Here is an 18,633-nt window from a genome sequence, read left to right on the forward strand (position 1 = left end):
TCAGATGGGAACACTTGTAGTTTTGTCATTACTTCAGAATTTAGATATTATTATTGGTTCACGAGTTATCAAACAGAGTGACCACTATATTCATCATGGGTGTGTGTCTGTGTGTCTGTCTGTCCGCAGCATAACTACCCGATGATATCATCCGATCTTGATGAAACTTGGGTGGGAGGTTGATATCATGATCTAGTTGTGTCCTGCCTAGAGTGGGCATATTGCGCCCGTTGTGGGCGGAGCCACGACCGAAAAAGATGTCTTTTTAGGGGGTAATCGAGTTCAAGCTACATCTTCTCCGAGAGAGTTGGTGGAATCTGACAGGGGTTTCGGTATTTGGTTAGGCCAATGTCATGTATCTAGCCCCACGGAGCTCGATTTTTCATTTTCGCCCCAAGGTCAAGGTCACAAGGTCACGAAATTTAGAAAAGTCGATTTTTGATGGTTTTATTACATTGTTCGCTTCCTGATAGGGTGAAATGACGTACATGATCTTATATTACCACAACACCAGGGATATTCATTCATTCATTCACATACATCATGAAATACAAGTTTTCCAACAAATTTCAGAATCTTCGACCTTTGACCTTTGAAGGTCACAAAGGTCAAATTTTCAAAGTTGTCGGAATCGAACCGAATTTTCAGTATTGTGCAGCTAACTAGTCTCCTAACAGATAATACATTCCTATTTATATATTTTCAATGTCGGTTTTGACCTTTGTCATTGAATACCACTCGCTCGTGAACCATCGTCGTCTCCTGACTTGTTCTACTTATTATTAGTCCACTACCCGGAGGGTGAAATAGGTTTGCTCTCCGTCTGTCTGTCTGTCTTCATCTATCCATCCCACCTGTCCATCCCACCTGTTGTTTTTTCACTTTTTTGATGCCAAAAGACCAAAAGCCTATTGTTTTTGAGGCCAAAAGGTGAAAAGGTCAACAGAGGCCACCGGTCAACAATTTATAGGTAGAGTTTCTAAACTCCTCAATTTGCATCTGATTGACTTGGAATTAGAAGAGGTTATTCATATCAGGTCACTGAATTCAACCACCATTTATTTTTGAGGTCAAAAGGTCAACTTAGGCCAAATTTCTAAAATTGTCAATTTTCATCCAATTGCTTGAAATTTGAAAATGATTTGCAGACTTGATCATTGAATTCAAACACCAATAATTTTTAGGTCAACATATGCCAAAAGGTAAACATAGGCCAAAGGTCAACAACTTCGGTGAAATTTCTAAAATCCTGAATTTTCATCTGATTTACTTGAAATTTGAACATTATTTGGATATTTGGTCTTTGGGTTGGGTCAACGTGGTGTTGGGCTAGCGGCGAGGGTGCCAGCTTAGGATCCTAGGATCCTGGGTTCGAATCTCGGTCGATCGCTGAATTAACGCCAGGGGGGTTGACTCAGCCTGTCATCCTTCCGAGGTCGGCTAATTGAGTACCAGTTCACTGGTAATTCCCTGCTTGTCGTAAAAGGCGGCAAAAAGGGTTGGCGGCAGGAAGGGCATCCGGCCGTAAAACATTGCTTCAAAAAGGGGACCAAAAAAAACAACAACAACCACGGTTCCCGAAAAAGGCCAACCCCCGCTTGCGGGGAAAAATGGCCTCTAAAGGTGTTTTTTTATTTTTTATTTATTTGGATATTTGGTCTTTGAATTCAACCGCCTATAAAAGGTGAAATTTGTTTTAGGGATTTCGCAAGTATCGTGCTCTGCATGTCGTCTTTCTTGTTATTATTATTATTATTATTATTATTATTATTATTATTATTATTATTATTAACCTGCACACGTGAAGCAAAAAGCAGTATTAAACAATTGATTCGCTTCTGTTTGTCTGTCCTTTTGTCCACAAATGTCATTTTATGATTGAGGAACAATGTAATTTAAGTTGTATGAATCGGAAAACGAACCTGCAGTTAATAGTACTCTGGCTCTGACTTTGTCCTCATCACACTTGCGCAGAGAGGAGAGAGAATTTTTTAAGCAGTTAAGCTGCTTCACTATTTGGCTATGTCCTTCCGTTCCGTCAAGAATGAAGAAGAAGAACCTTTCTAACCCACCGTGTTTATTTCTAGAGGGTTCTAATGGGTCATTTTAAAGGGTAATTCTAAAGGTTAATTCTAAAAGAATCCGAGGGGCTTTAAAGGGTAATCCTAATGGGCTTCGTTAGTTTCTAGCCTTTGCCTATATCGTATTAAAAATGCCAAACTGAACCGCTTCCTTCGGACAAGGGTGCGATATTTTTATTATTAATATTATGATTTTACTCTGCCGGCCTGGAAATCAAACAAGATTGAATATCATCCAAACATGAAACTTACCGGTTTTAAGGACGCCATAAAGGACACAAACACCAGGCGCGAACAACTAATGTAACGTGTTAGATAAGGTGGTGTAATCGGCACTGCGTCAATGGCGGAAGGCTTATGGAATTGTTTTTCTACGACCTTTAAAATATGCATTTATTTAAATATAATTATATACTTGAATACTGAAGAACACAAATCACCTTCTTCGCAGTTTGAAAACCCTTCCGTTTATCAGTACTTGGACAAAATATTATGGCATGTTACGTCATCACGACCAATCAAATTTTCTGCTCAAAGAACCCGCCCATGTTGTTGTTGTTGTTGTTGTTGTTGTATTATATGTTTCCTTTATATTCTTATTATATTTATCTCAAGATTGCGTGCGGTAAGGTGGTCCATGAATTCTATAGTTATTATTGTTATTTTTATTATTACGAGCTACAATAACAACACGTTTTTCCTTTTCACCAGCACGAGCCTGAGAATTTAGAGGTCGGCACGCTGTACTCCTGTAGCAGGTAATTGCAGGTAGCATGTAGCCTGGAGTGAGAGCAAATTAACCACCCTTTTGGTGACACTACCGGCCTGTTTGTCTGCTTTTCCCAAGTGAGAGTGACGAAGCATTCACTTTTCACCTGCGGTCATGTTCTAGCATGTTTCCTGTCATGCTTAGAACCCATATAAAAAGGCCACAAATTTGACTGCTTGTTCACCTGACGTTTGCATTTTTTCTGAGAAAGCTGACGTATGTCACCTGTCTGATCACTAAGAAAGCGTACCCTTTGCCAATGTAGAACACTGTCACAAGCAATGCCATCTTGTGTTGTCTTCTTTACCTATTCACGTCCTTTGTGGTTCTGCAGCCAGTCCCCTTGGGTAGGAGGGGGGTCACAGTAGATACAAGGGCTTCATTATCTGTGGTTATAGATGAAATGCAGGGACAACTATTGTCATGCTGAGGTTTTAAAAATATTTTGAGTGGCAACTCCAGGTGGGAGACATAAATTTGCAGTTCTGGAGCTCTTGGGATGGTGTGCCATTATCACCAAGGAGTGCAACAAAATGTAGATTCGAGTTAAAATGGTCCAACTTGTGGTTGCACTTGCTCATTACAGCAGTCATTTGATCCATCTTGCAGATATGTGTGGGAATGGAGACCCCAGGGGACTTTCACAATTCCAGACTTTGCTTTCATATTTGTTAAAAGTCACGTCTCGGCAGCCAAATCTCCAGACAGGCATGACTCTGTTTCCAAGGCGATGCGGCTTCTCAGCTGTTCGTTCCAGGTGCTCCAAGGCGGACATGCTTTAAACATTTCCAGGGGATTTGTGAGACCCCTGCTGTCGCTGTGGTCATCATTTACTGACTCAGGGAATCCCTTTTTATCGCAATTATGAAGGTGGTGTGGCACAAGGTGATAACGGGCAATAAGCCTCGATCCCTCGGAACCATCTTCAAAGCAGCGATGCAAATGGCAGAATGTGTGGCCTTCAGCTTTGTGTACTACCAAGCTGATTAAACTTGATTTTATACGAGGAAATAGATTTGGGGTGATGGGGGTTTTGGGAGTGTGGGAGAGAGGGGGGCAGGGGGTTGGATCGGACTCTGATGGAAGCTCCGCTCCTCAGCGGTGTCTTGATACTTCGTTGTTTTGGTTTTTCTTCTTGGTTTCAACCCAATTCATTTGGCATTGATGCTTCAATCATTATTGGGTCTTTTTTGGAGGGGGAAACTTCTCACCACTACATTTGGTGAAATTGGTCGGTTTACATTTGCTCATAGTCCTCACATGATCACCTTTCCCCATCACATTCCATTTTCTTTTTCACGATGTATTTATTTGACCTTTCAGCGATTGAAAAATGAAAGTTTGATTATTTTTTTTTGCAGATTATTCCATTGGATTACTCTGCACACCTTGCCTCACCTTTGCGTGCTCAATGTCATGCTTTTCATCCATTGATGCTTCTCCAGCAGCTGGCTGTGGATTTGAATTATTCCATGGTGTGTGGCAATGCCTCTGTTACGGTGCTTACCATCACCACCACCACCCCCTCAACACCTCCCCCACTTTCCCTAAAGGTCAGGGCAGAAATGTAGAATTTGGCAAGGATAGCAACACACAATCTCCACCAATGAATAGGTACCATGGAATGTTTCACATCCATAAATGAATGCTAGCAGATGGAGTATCCATCTTAGTATGTCCTCCTAGGGGCAGCATTCTCATTGATGCAACGACCTGGCTGTAAAGTAACCGCCATGACAGTTTATAGCTGGCACGTGATTGTAACCCAAACGAGACAGCTCAAGGCACAAGTACGTGACCCCCGAGCTATCCTGTCAGCTTGAGGAAATTTTGATTGCACCTTGTAGCAAAAGGGTAACCTGTTGTACGAAATCAAACATCAGACTGACAGGTAAATTAAATCAGACAGTAAAAAACAAAAAAGATTGACTTATGGAGGGCTCTACAACCATTAAAGCCATGCGATCAAAGAGCACAATGCCTTGTGGTGTGTAACGTTGCCACTCACTGTTGGTATAGAGTGTGCGGTTGCCCAAATCAACTGCAAAATAGTTGCTTTGAAAGGTGTTGAACAAGCAGAGAATACCAGAGGGAGATTATGCTTGCTTATCTTGCATAAACACTTCGTCACGTTCATGTTGTGCTTGTTAAACATCAAATTTCAAATCCTCTGCTCTAGATTTGACTTGTAACCTTTCTGTGACCCCAATCGCAGCCGCTTCTGCAGCCCCTCTGATCAATCGATATGTCTAGTTGAGGCTTACAGAAAGGATGCTGAACTAATGAGACAGTGTCCCAACCTTACTTCGATTGGGATGAGCAAAAGGTTTTCCGGCGGCTTCTTTATGCATTACTGTTACGTTTATGGGGGGTAGCCAATGAAATACCTTAGGGCCAGGTAGGATTGTGTAGATTACCATGCTCCAGATGTCGTGTCGCCACTTCCTGTAACTTAAGTCAGCTCCGTGTGTTCGGATTAAGTGTGACGTGTGGCCATATGGAGGGTGGCTCTTGTGTTATATAGCTTAGGGGTTAAGGGTAAATCACCTGTTTGTAAATGACCTCTGTGATTTTTCACTTTTCCCTTGTTCCTTATGACACTACACTACACACACTACCAGCCAAGCGATCGACGCGTAATTAGAAACATTAAATAAAGTAACCGGAACCAGGACATTCAAGTACTGTAGGCGCCGCCAGCCGAGTCATCGCAACACCAAGCAAGCAGGGCTGTGAGGCCCCGCTTCAAAAGGTGATGATTGGTCGGTACCATGGAGCGATGAGATGGACTCTTTGATTGGAGCACGCGCGGCCGTCATCGGATGACGTTTGAGACCGGGGAACAAAAAGGCTGAGGACGGCCATTTTCTCCCTCTTGCGCTGGGTACTCATGTGTGGTGGCATCTCAGGCTCGCTCTTGGCGGTGGCGTGCAATCTGTTCCTGGCTGCGTGGAGGAGTGGACGCATCCTTTCCCTGGTTCGTTGGTGCTGACTTTGTGGCGGCTGTGTGCGCCTGAGAGACCTCGGGGCTTTGTGGAGCGTGGGACGAGGACGGAACGAGGACCTGTTCGCCTTGCGTCGGCGTGGCGGTGAACGCGGCTTGGCGCCAAAGCGTGTTTTCCCGTGCAGGGACGTGGGCCCTGCGACGACCCCGGATGGTCAAGGGGACCAGAGCTGAGTACCCGCTAACATTCATTACACACACATTTATTACTTTCAGTTATTTATCCCCTTGTGCTGTTTTACAAGTCCGTGTGGGGGTGCCCCAAATAGGAATTTTAGTCCTGTACATTTCTTGTTCCCTGCCATTATTTTTATTGAATCCTTTATCTGTTGAACCTTCATTCTTTGTCCTGTCCCGTTTAATTGCTGGTGGATCGGAGAAACCCTGTGCCGCGCCCGACCGTGCAGGTAAGCGCTCACTGCCCTATGTGCTGCCGCGCATATTAACACCGCCATAGGTTGACTGAACGCCTCGGAGGTAAGCTCGATTGGCCACCCGTCACCTTGGGGGATCTTAATCCCCTGGTGAATGCGACATTACGTTTCGGAGTCACTTTGATATTGAAGAATTGTTCACGAGTTAATAATGAGGGTGCCATTTGGAGGTCACATTTGCTGATGCTTAATATTATCTGGAGTTCTGATGATGTCGAACATGTTTCACATGGATAACTGCTTGAAGAGGCTCCAAAACGAAACGTTGTAAGGTTTGTGTATTACTGCAGAGATCTAAAGCCAGGCATACCCTGCACGAACCTGATTAACATTGGTGCATTCCACCCTTTTGGGATTATGGTCTTTTTCATACTCCACCACCACCTACCAGTGAAAGAACCACCTTTAGAGGCCATTTTTCCCTGCAGAGCAGGGGTTGGCCTTTTTCGGGCACCATGGTCCCCTTTTTGAAGCGATGTTTTATGGCCGGATGCCCTTCCTGCCACCAACCCTGTTAGTCGCCTCTTGCGACACACAGGGAATTACCAGTGAACTTGTACTCAATTTGCCGACCTCGGAAGGATGACAGGCTGAGTCAACCCCCCATGCGTTAATTCAGTGATCGACCGGGATTCGAACCCAGGATCCTAGGATCCCAAGCCGGCACCCTAAACGCAAAGCCAACACCAGGCTCCCACCACCTACCAGTGGTATGGTATAAATGCTTCAGGATTTTTGCCTCATATGCAGCTTCATTTTGCTTCATGTGCTTCATAACTGATTATGTTATGTGCAGCTCTCCATCTCTTGGGTACTTCAAATCATCGGGGCTTTTCCTATTTCGAAGGTGTTTTTAAGCTGTATGTTTAACATGCAGTACCGTGGATAGAAAATGTCTCATTGTACTGTGAACAATTGCCCTATTTTGGGTGTGACTTCAGGCCCAGATATAAACTGTCAGATTAGTGTTTTCAGCAGGCAGGGCATTGCAACACAAAACGTGGCATCCCTTGGATTGACCTTAAGCTGGATGTCTTGTTTGATAGCATTAGCTGGTGAGCTTTAAAGATCCCATTGTCTCTTTTGGAAAGAGTAGCTGAGTTATCGTCGGCACCCTGAATAAATCAGCTCGAGTCAAACATCATGGCTAGCCAGCCTCTTCATGAAAAGTGTAGGCCAAATTTAGACTCATGGGCCACTCTGCAAGAAGCCAGCATTAAGTTGGGTTTCAAAGAAGAACAATAAGTAGTAGTAATGTGTCCTTGAAACTGGAATATGCCTATTGACAGCAACCAAGGTTAAATTTATTCAACTTTCATTTCTTGACCATTTCCAATGTTATCCCATAGGATTAGGAATGGAAAGGAAATGGGATTAGGAAGGGCCAGATTAAGCCAGACCAATATGGAAGCAACAATCCCAACGACCAAATACAAGCTAGGGTGCTTCCCACTTTGAAGGCTGAACACACTCACTCACTCACTCACTCACTCACTCTCACTCTCACACACACACTGACTCTCACACACTGACTCTCTCTCTCTCTCTCTCTCTCTCTCTCTCTCTCTCTCTCTCTCTCCTCTCTCTCTCTCTCTCTCTCACTCACTCACTCACTCACTCGCTCTCACACACACACTCACTCACTCACTCACACACACACACACTCACTCAGTCTCACACACAGTTGGATACTTTGATGTGGAACCAATATATGGAGATCACAACCAATGACACACACACATACAGTCATGGCCAAAAATATTGGCACCCTTGCACTTTTTTTCGAATAATGCACCATTTCTTCCAGAAAATTGTTAAAATTTTAAAATATTTTGGTCTCCACCATTCTTTATTTCACTGTTAATATAACAGAACCTTTGTTTTTGATTCAGAACTTAATATATTCTTTTAAATCAGAAAATAAAAAGAAAGGGCTTTGACAAAATTATTGACACCCAAGACTTAATATTTGGTACCACTGCCATGGGCCTTAAACTTCCTGATAACATTGCATACGGTGGATACAGGAACATCAAGGTCTCTGGAGATGGACTTATAGCTTTGAGATTGTCCATGCTTGGCTACAATCTTGTGTCTGACATCCTCAGACAATTCTCTGGTTTTATTTCTTTTCTCCATGTTCATTGTGCTTCACACATTGACACAAAACAGCAGAATTAATCCTTTTCTCTATTCAAACTGGTTGAATGAGTCATTTTTATATTGCAGGCACCTGCATCTCATCATAGGTGAGTTCAATTCCAAAGTAAAGGAGAATCACCTGCTTGAAATCTAATTATTTCTAACAACTTCTAAAAGGTGCCAATAATGTTGTCCAGGCCATTTTAGGATTTCTGTGTGGAATAAGCGAAGATTTAGTAATTTTTTCAGCTTTTTTGTTTTGTTCCACTGCAAACCAAAGAAATACATATGTGGATCCCAAAATATTTTTTTATTTCAACAATTTTCTGGAAGAAATGGTGCATTATTTGAAAAAGGTGCAAGGGAGCCAATATTTTTGGCCATGACTGTACACACACACACACACACACACACACACTGCTGTACAGGCAGACAGACAGGCTAATAAGTAAGTAGGTAAGTAAGTAATACCATTGGATAATGTAAGTAAAACACACCAGATGCAAGAAGTCATTCATTCATTCATATAATTATAGTGTGTTGTAATGTAGTGAATTAAACCCGCATTGTTAAAATGCTGCCAAGTTGAGTGACCAGGCTTTCTCTCTTTTGATATTTGTTGATCATCTGTAAAGAGAATATACGAGGTCTGGCAATGAAGTTCCAGGACTGATGTTTTTTTTCTTGACAGGTGAGAGCACTGGCTTGGGTTTCGTAATTGGACGTACACCGTAATCGTCCTGTCAGTACTGTTAGCTGTTGTATTGATCGGCTGTGTTTTGTAGCTGTACTGGTGTTTTGTTAAAATTGCAAGTGTTGCAATCGTGTTTTGAAGATGAACAACAAATTTATAGAAGAGAGAATCATTATCAAGTTTTTGGTAAAAATAAAAGATGATGGCATGTACATTTTTGATAAGTTGAAGGTGTTGTACGTGGAAGACGCAATATCAAGATAACGTGTGTTTGAGTGGGCTAAGAGATTTGCGGAAGGGAGAATGGGTGTGAATGATGACATGTGGTTGGGACACTCATCAATTTTCAAAATTGACGAAAATGTCGAAAGAGTAAGATTTGGTCGGATTTGACCGACTTCTGAAACGCAAATGAGAGAAAACACTTTTGCCTCAATAGAAGAGATCCAAAGAGCTGTGACCATTGAGATAAACGGCCTTTCAGATACGACATCCAAGGGTGCTTTAAAACATGGCAGCAATGTTGGCAAGCGTGCATAGACTCCCAGTGAGATGACTTTGAAGGTGACCACTGAACATAATTGGAACGTTTACAATAAAATCTTGTATTCCTTTAATCCTGGAACTTCATTGTCAGACCTCATAGTTCTTTGGTTGAATCTGTAGTCAATGGAAGCATGAATCCCCATGATTGATTGACTGATATTTTAGAGTTAAAAAGAGCTCCTACAAAAGGAAATTCCAACACGGGAAGAAGCCATTACCGTATTTTCCGGTGTATCAACCGTGGTTTTTTACCGATGGGAAAACCCTAAAAAAGGGGGTGCGGTTGATACACAGTAACAGAAAAATTTGTGCATTGAAAAACTGTCATATCAACGGGACGTAATCTTTACATTACTTTGGTGTTGCGGGGATACAATGATGAATGATCGTCAATTACGTTACTAAGGTAGGTTCAACGCCGATTACTGCTGCCAGTCAAAATACAAGAAAGTTTGAAGTTTGTAATATTTGATTTTTCTATGCGTGTTTGTGAAAATGTCTACTTTCACTAGTCCTCTTTGAATGACAGGTCACATAGTGAATAGAGTGTGCTAAATAAAGACAGGATTAAGTCACAAAACAAAAGCGTCAACATGGTAAACAGGATGTTTTGCATGGGACATTATGACGTATCTATTGTCTAACCAACGCCGCAGTAAGGCCACATAAAAATAAAAAGTTATTGAGCGTCCTTTTTTCTCAAAAGTTCGGGTAGGGAGGGAGGTTTTTATTTTTATTTTTTATATTTTTTTCCTACTTTCCATTGAGTTTTGTTGACATGGAAAAATATGAAATAAAGACTCCTTTCTCCTCAAAATGATTTTATTTCTTCATTCATCGGGTTCCATCCTGTGATCCGTGGCCGTGTCTGCAGCCAACACAAATTTGAGAAATGAGCCAAGAGTCTTTGTCACATCAGAAACTTTGCAAGCTGGTGAAACTTTCGTCATGTCAGTTTTACTGGGGCCGGCGAATACTTTGACAAAAGTACCGCGTGTATCGTCTGGCAATGGCTCCCTATCCCCATCATACTTGCCGTCTGAGAACTCTGCATAGAAGTCCGAGATTGTAACATCCAACTCGATATTGCACGCAAACCAGTCCTTCACCGTCTCGGAAGAGCCCTCACGGGCTATCGATGCGATCACAATAGGCATTTCAAGCCGATTCTAGCACGAATCAATACAGATTTCAGCGGGAAAAATCTCACACAATGGCCGCCATGAATGGCCAACGTAAAATGGGTGAAGTTGCCCGAGGCACTTGCGACGCTCTGCGCAGCACGCACTTTTTTTTCTTTTTTTTTGAAGTCGAAAATCGGGGGTGCGGTTGATACACGGGTGCGGTTGATACACCGGAAAATACGGTAGTCCCATCATCCCTGCACAATGTTTGTTTGTCTATGCTCTATCCTTTTTAAAATGCCAAGCATCAAGCTAGTAAGCAGAAACATACCATTTTTGAAGGCTTTGATATGACTCGGCCGAGCTTCGAACCACCCATGGCCCAGACTAAGAGTTTATCTATTTATTTATATTTTCTGAAAACAAGCTAGCTTATCGTTGCGAAGCTATTTGGCATCAAAAGCATTAACGTGCAAAATATGTGACTACAGTGAATGGCGGGGGTGAACAAAAAGCTTTCTGTACTGCTAATGGCACAATACTATCTGGTGAAATTTATCATGGAAATCAATGATATCGAGGTGCATGAACAGGAGTATAATGATGTAATATGTAATGTTCAGGAGGGTGAAAATAAATGATTGTAAAACAACAAAAGTTGTGCCAGTGCACCAACATGGCATGGACTGTATATTGAGAAAACAAAATTTCCAGGTGCAAGAATTAATCTGATCATGGATGGGAAGACTCTGTAAATACATTTGCCGTGAGTATCTTAAATGTAAAAAGTCTACAGAAAAGTCTACAATAGATAGTTCTTAAAATACCTTTATACCGCACGCTGTCTTGGGAAACAAGGACATGGGCGAGTCTCCACGCGGTAGATTTGATTGGTCGTGATGACGTAAAATGCTGTAATATTTTGTACAAGTACTGCGAAACAGAAGGGTTTTGAAAGTGCTAAAAAGATGAGATGATTTGTGTTCTACAGTGTTCAAGTACATAATTCAATTGAAAGAAAATAAAGATTTTAATGGTTGTATAAAAATTTTTTTCAGAGGTCCGATGATGACCTCTGATGATGCTGATCACCGCCGATGATGCTGCGTCTTATACGCCATGTTATCGACCACGTTACATTAGTTATTTGTGCCTGTTCATGTCTTTTATAACGCCCTTAAAAACTGTAAAATTCCTGTATGTAATGATTATGTTGTTTGTTCACCAGTTGGGCAGAAAGTTTAAAAAAACAAAAAAAAAACATTTCAGTCCTCTCTGCGCATGTGCGGACAAACCATTGCCTTGGTTGTGTTAGCTCCTTCCTGAGTGTAATTGCCTTGGTTGTGTTAGCTACTTCCTGAGTGTAATTGCCTTGGTTGTGTTAGCTCCTTCCTGAGTGTAATTGCCTTGGTTGCGTTAGCTACTTCCTGATTGTAATTGCCTTGGTTGTGTTAGCTACTTCCTGATTGTAATTGCCTTGGTTGTGTTAGCTACTTCCTGAGTGTAATTGCCTTGGTTGTGTTAGCTACTTCCTGAGTGTAATTGCCTTGGTTGTGTTAGCTACTTCCTGAGTGTAATTGCCTTGGTTGTGTTAGCTACTTCCTGAGTGTAATTGCCTTGGTTGTGTTAGCTCCTTCCTGAGTGTAATTGCCTTGGTTGTGTTAGCTACTTCCTGATTGTAATTGCCTTGGTTGTGTTAGCTACTTCCTGATTGTAATTGCCTTGGTTGTGTTAGCTACTTCCTGAGTGTAATTGCCTTGGTTGTGTTAGCTACTTCCTGAGTGTAATTGCCTTGGTTGTGTTAGCTACTTCCTGATTGTAATTGCCTTGGTTGTGTTAGCTACTTCCTGAGTGTAATTGCCTTGGTTGTGTTAGCTACTTCCTGAGTGTAATTGCCTTGGTTGTGTTAGCTACTTCCTGAGTGTAATTGCCTTGGTTGTGTTAGCTACTTCCTGAGTGTAATTGCCTTGGTTGTGTTAGCTACTTCCTGATTGTAATTGCCTTGGTTGTGTTAGCTACTTCCTGAGTGTAATTGCCTTGGTTGTGTTAGCTACTTCCTGATTGTAATTACCTTGGTTGTGTTAGCTACTTCCTGATTGTAATTACCTTGGTTGTGTTAGCTACTTCCTGATTGTAATTGCCTTGGTTGTGTTAGCTACTTCCTGAGTGTAATTGCCTTGGTTGTGTTAGCTACTTCCTGATTGTAATTACCTTGGTTGTGTTAGCTACTTCCTGATTGTAATTACCTTGGTTGTGTTAGCTACTTCCTGATTGTAATTGCCTTGGTTGTGTTAGCTACTTCCTGAGTGTAATTGCCTTGGTTGTGTTAGCTACTTCCTGAGTGTAATTACCTTGGTTGCGTTAGCTACTTCCTGAGTGTAATTTTCTTGGTTGCGTTAGCTACTTCCTGAGTGTAATTGCCTTGGTTGTGTTAGCTACTTCCTGAGTGTAATTACCTTGGTTGTGTTAGCTACTTCCTGATTGTAATTGCCTTGGTTGCGTTAGCTACTTCCTGAGTGTAATTGCCTTGGTTGTGTTAGCTACTTCCTGAGTGTAATTACCTTGGTTGTGTTAGCTACTTCCTGATTGTAATTACCTTGGTTGCGTTAGCTACTTCCTGAGTGTAATTTTCTTGGTTGCGTTAGCTACTTCCTGAGTGTAATTGCCTTGGTTGTGTTAGCTACTTCCTGAGTGTAATTACCTTGGTTGTGTTAGCTACTTCCTGATTGTAATTGCCTTGGTTGTGTTAGCTACTTCCTGATTGTAATTACCTTGGTTGTGTTAGCTACTTCCTGAGTGTAATTACCTTGGTTGTGTTAGCTACATCCTGAGTGTAATTGCCTTGGTTGTGTTAGCTACTTCCTGAGTGTAATTGCCTTGGTTGTGTTAGCTACTTCCTGAGTGTAATTGCCTTGGTTGTGTTAGCTACTTCCTGAGTGTAATTGCCTTGGTTGTGTTAGCTACTTCCTGATTGTAATTGCCTTGGTTGTGTTAGCTACTTCCTGAGTGTAATTACCTTGGTTGTGTTAGCTACTTCCTGAGTGTAATTGACTTGGTTGTGTTAGCTCCTTCCTGATTGTAATTGCCTTGGTTGTGTTAGCTACTTCCTGAGTGTAATTGCCTTGGTTGTGTTAGCTACTTCCTGAGTGTAATTGCCTTGGTTGTGTTAGCTACTTCCTGAGTGTAATTACCTTGGTTGTGTTAGCTACTTCCTGAGTGTAATTACCTTGGTTGTGTTAGCTACTTCCTGAGTGTAATTACCTTGGTTGTGTTAGCTACTTCCTGATTGTAATTGCCTTGGTTGTGTTAGCTACTTCCTGATTGTAATTGCCTTGGTTGTGTTAGCTACTTCCTGAGTGTAATTGCCTTGGTTGTGTTAGCTACTTCCTGAGTGTAATTACCTTGGTTGTGTTAGCTACTTCCTGAGTGTAATTACCTTGGTTGTGTTAGCTCCTTCCTGAGTGTAATTACCTTGGTTGTGTTAGCTCCTTCCTGATTGTAATTGCCTTGGTTGTGTTAGCTACTTCCTGAGTGTAATTGCCTTGGTTGTGTTAGCTACTTCCTGAGTGTAATTGCCTTGGTTGTGTTAGCTCCTTCCTGAGTGTAATTGCCTTGGTTGTGTTAGCTCCTTCCTGAGTGTAATTGCCTTGGTTGTGTTAGCTACTTCCTGAGTGTAATTGACTTGGTTGTGTTAGCTCCTTCCTGATTGTAATTGCCTTGGTTGTGTTAGCTACTTCCTGAGTGTAATTACCTTGGTTGTGTTAGCTACTTCCTGATTGTAATTGCCTTGGTTGTGTTAGCTACTTCCTGATTGTAATTACCTTGGTTGTGTTAGCTACTTCCTGATTGTAATTGCCTTGGTTGTGTTAGCTCCTTCCTGAGTGTAATTGCCTTGGTTGTGTTAGCTCCTTCCTGAGTGTAATTGCCTTGGTTGTGTTAGCTCCTTCCTGAGTGTAATTACCTTGGTTGTGTTAGCTCCTTCCTGAGTGTAATTGCCTTGGTTGTGTTAGCTCCTTCCTGAGTGTAATTGCCTTGGTTGTGTTAGCTCCTTCCTGAGTGTAATTACCTTGGTTGTGTTAGCTCCTTCCTGAGTGTAATTACCTTGGTTGTGTTAGCTACTTCCTGATTGTAATTGCCTTGGTTGTGTTAGCTACTTCCTGAGTGTAATTGCCTTGGTTGTGTTAGTTACTACCCTGTAAAATTGCAAATGATCCACACGCTTGGTGCAATCTATCACCAAATTATTGGTACAGTAAGAAAATATACAGATTCATTTGTTGACAGCTGTGCTGCTGGCAGTATAGCTTTGAGCTGTCCAGCCTGGTTTTGAATCACGGCCCAGCTATAAACTCTCACCCTGGTGTTTTCCAGGCAAGGTTGAGGCATCATTGGAAGGATGTTAAGCTGAAGGACGTGACCAGCACTAGTTCGTAGATGTTAGCGATCTCTCAGTGTCGTTCCTTGAGAGAGGTGAGCTATCACCAGAACACTCGATAAATTACAAGTCCTTCCAACCCTAACTCCAACCCTAACTCCAACCCTAACTCCAACCCTAACTCCAACCCTAACTCCAACCCTAACTCCAACCCTAACTCCAACCCTAACTCCAACCCTAACTCCAACCCTAACTCCAACCCTAACTCCAACCCTAACTCCAACCCTAACTCCAACCCTAACTCCAACCCTAACTCCAACCCTAACTCCAACCCTAACTCCAACCCCAACTCCAACTCCAACTCCAACCCCAACTCCAACTCCAACCCCAACTCCAACCCCAACTCCAACCCCAACCCCAACTCCAACCCCAACTCCAACCCCAACTCCAGCTTTAAGCGAGAGTTTAAAGTGGACATCTCTCTGGCCATTCTCAGAGAGCCTCCTCGGCGCCGACGAGTCTGGCATTTCACTCAGGCTGACTGGCACGGTCTGCAAGCAGCCATCAATCATCTGGACTGGTCTCCCATCTCTACTGCCTCGGTCATCAATTCTTCCTGGGAATTCTTCCAAAGCAAACTGCTCTCTCTCATGCACAGATTTATCCCATCTCGTCTTAAGTTGTCTTACCCTTCCTCCCGTCCATGGTACACTGAATCTTGTGGTGAGGCAGTTGCCCTGAAACAACTTGCCTGTTGCCTCTTGGAAGGCAAATCCAACTGAAGGCAATCTCAGTTCCTTCCACCAAGCTCAGAACAAGTGTGTGTCTACCCTCAGGAGTGCCAGGAAGCACTATCTCTCCACACAAGAATGAACTCTCAAACCTGTCTCCTTCCTCCAAATCCTGGTGGCATCTGGTCAAATCCGTTTCTGGTGTTTGTTCCTCCTCCATCCCCTCCCTTACCTCAAAAGGCTACACAGTTGACACCGCACGTGACAAAGCCGAATGCCTCAACTCTGTGTTTGCCTCAAAATCTTGTGTCCCAAACCCATCTCTCTCTGTTCCCACCTTGCCCAGTCGAACCCAACTGCTCCTGGACTCTGTGTCCTTCTCTCCTGACAAGGTGGAGAAGTTTTTGTCAAACCTCGACTCGGATTCTGCAACTGGACCAGACGGCATCAGCCCACGGGTCCTAAAATCCTGCTCTGCCACTCCATCTCACCCTCTGTTCTTTTCACCCTCTCTTTTGCTCAAGGTCATTTGCCAGCATCTTGGAAATCAGCAAACATTACCGCTTTACACAAAAAAGGTGAAAAAACATATCCTTGCAACTACAGACCAATCAGCCTGCTCCCAATTATCAGCAAAGTCATGGAGGAATCCATCGTTGCTTCGGATATCAAATCCTTCTTCTTCTCCAATGGCTTGATCTGCGATCATCAATTTGGATTCAGACCAGGTCATTCTACTCTGGACATGTTGCTTCTGCTGTCTCAACAATGGATGGAGGTCCTCAATGCCAAACAGGAAATCAGAGATGTCTCCCTTGACATATCACATGCCTTCGATACGGTCTGGCACCCAGCTCTGCTCACCAAACTCTCCTCCTATGGTATCCATGGAAATCACCACGCATGGCTTGCGTACTTTCTCTCTGGTCGTAGTCAACGTGTGGCCCTGAATGGATTTCTCTCATCTCCCCTTCCTGTCCTGGCTGGAGTTCGCCAAGGTAGTTTTCTGGGCCCTGTGCTATTTCTGGTCTTCATCAATGATCTCTCCGACTGGAAAATCCTCTCTATCTCTTTGCTGATGACTCCACTCGCTGCCGCTCCATTCCTCATCCCTCAGATCGGCAGTCTGCAGCCTCCTCACTCTCTGCAGACCTGGACAAAATCACAGACTGGTCAAACAAGTGGAACATGTCTTTCAATCCTGACAAATCTCACACTCTTACTATGTCTACCCGAAAAGACCGACTGGAAAACCCTCCCATCTACTTTCTCAACAATCCTCTCCAAGAAGTTCTGTCACTCAAGCTTTTGGGTCTCACTATCTGCCATGATCTTTCTTGGGAAAACCACATTTCCCAACTGGCCTCCAAAGCCAGTCGTCGACTGGGCATCCTCCGTCGTGCGAAGTCCTTCCTTGGCATACCTGAGCTCCTCACCACATACAAGGCTTTCATCCGCAGCTCAATGGAATACTGTTACCCCCTCTGGGCCGGTGCTCCTGCCTCACACCTAGCTCGGCTTCACGTTGTGAAACCAAAGTTTTCAGAATCATTGGAATCTCCTGCGATGAAGCTAACTCCGATGGCCTTTCACTCACTCACCGCAGGCAGGTTGGTGGTCTTTCTGTCTTCTACCGACTCCTCTCTGGCCTTGCTCCCCCAGCTTTCTCTGTGCTCTGCCCCCCAAATATTCCTACAGGTCGCACAAGATCTGCCAGCAACCCTCTTATGGTTAAACTGCCAAAATCTATTCTCTCTGCTCACCTTCACTCTTTCATTCCCCTTTTCTCCCACCTCTGGAACAAACTCCCCTACTCCCTTCAATCCCACTCCTCCCTCCAGGTCTTTAAAACAGCTGTTCACCACCATCTCTTATCTTCCCCCATCCAAAACCTTGATCTTTTCTACCCCCGTTAATTCACCCCAGATACACTTTTTTTGAAATTCCAACTTCTTTCCTGGAAGTCCTTGCAGTGTCCATATGTTTTATACCTTTCCCACCTCCCCCCAAGCCCTCTCCCTCCCACATTTCTCTCAATGTCCCTGCTCTCAAATGTTGTGTTTGTGTCCTTCCCCCCTCTCTCCCCATCTTGTCCACCGCTCCCATTATTTTGTGTTTTATTTGTCGGTTTGACTTTTTGTGTGAATAATGTTCGCTCTTTCACGAGCCTCGATGTTGTATACAAAAAAAACAAAAAACTCTAGCTCTATCCCTAACTCTATCCCTAACTCTATCCCTAACTCTAACTCTAACCCTAATCCTAACTCTAACTCCAGCTCTAGTGCTAACTCTAGCTCTAACTCGAACTGTACCTCCAGCTCTACCTCCAGCTTTAACCTTAACTCTAGCTGTAACCCTAACTCTAGATCTAACCCTAACACTAACTGCTGGAAGACCACAGCAAACGACCCAGTATAACCCTCACAAAGAAAGTGCTTCTGCATCATGGAGAGCAGTGGACACTCCAAGGGATGTTGATCATGATGACTAATTGACAACTTTGATATGTAATAGTGTCGCTGTCCCAAAACACTCGGTGTAAAATGTTGGTAGGTATCAGATGTGCCATTGTACCATTCGTTCTTCGAACAAAGACAAATTCAATGGCGGAATGCTGTCTGGTGAGCGGAACCTCAGGCACCATTCCGAGACCTCTCTCAGTAGTTTGCACTCTACGGTAGTAGTTGGAGATATTTTAACTGCCCTATTCAAAGCAGTTCCTGACAGACGCCA

General features: G+C 43.2%; 1 protein-coding gene across 2 annotated transcripts in view; it reads left to right on the forward strand.

The window, feature by feature from the left end:
* LOC137437105 (neuronal cell adhesion molecule-like) overlaps nt 1-18,633 on the forward strand; it is a 361,237-nt gene that overhangs the window by 149,568 nt on the left and 193,036 nt on the right. Inside the window, exon 1 of one of the 2 annotated variants that reach the window (XM_078786854.1) lies at nt 4,242-4,325. The exons of the other annotated variant lie outside the window; for it this stretch is intronic. The gene's annotated coding sequence lies outside the window, so the exon portion shown is untranslated. Of the gene's footprint in view, nt 1-4,241; nt 4,326-18,633 lie in introns of those variants that run through there. 2 annotated transcript variants of the gene reach the window in all.

Source organism: Myxine glutinosa, chromosome 11 (genome assembly GCF_964187855.1).
Source record: "Myxine glutinosa chromosome 11, kmMyxGlut1.1, whole genome shotgun sequence".
Taxonomy (NCBI): Eukaryota; Metazoa; Chordata; class Myxini; order Myxiniformes; family Myxinidae; genus Myxine; species Myxine glutinosa.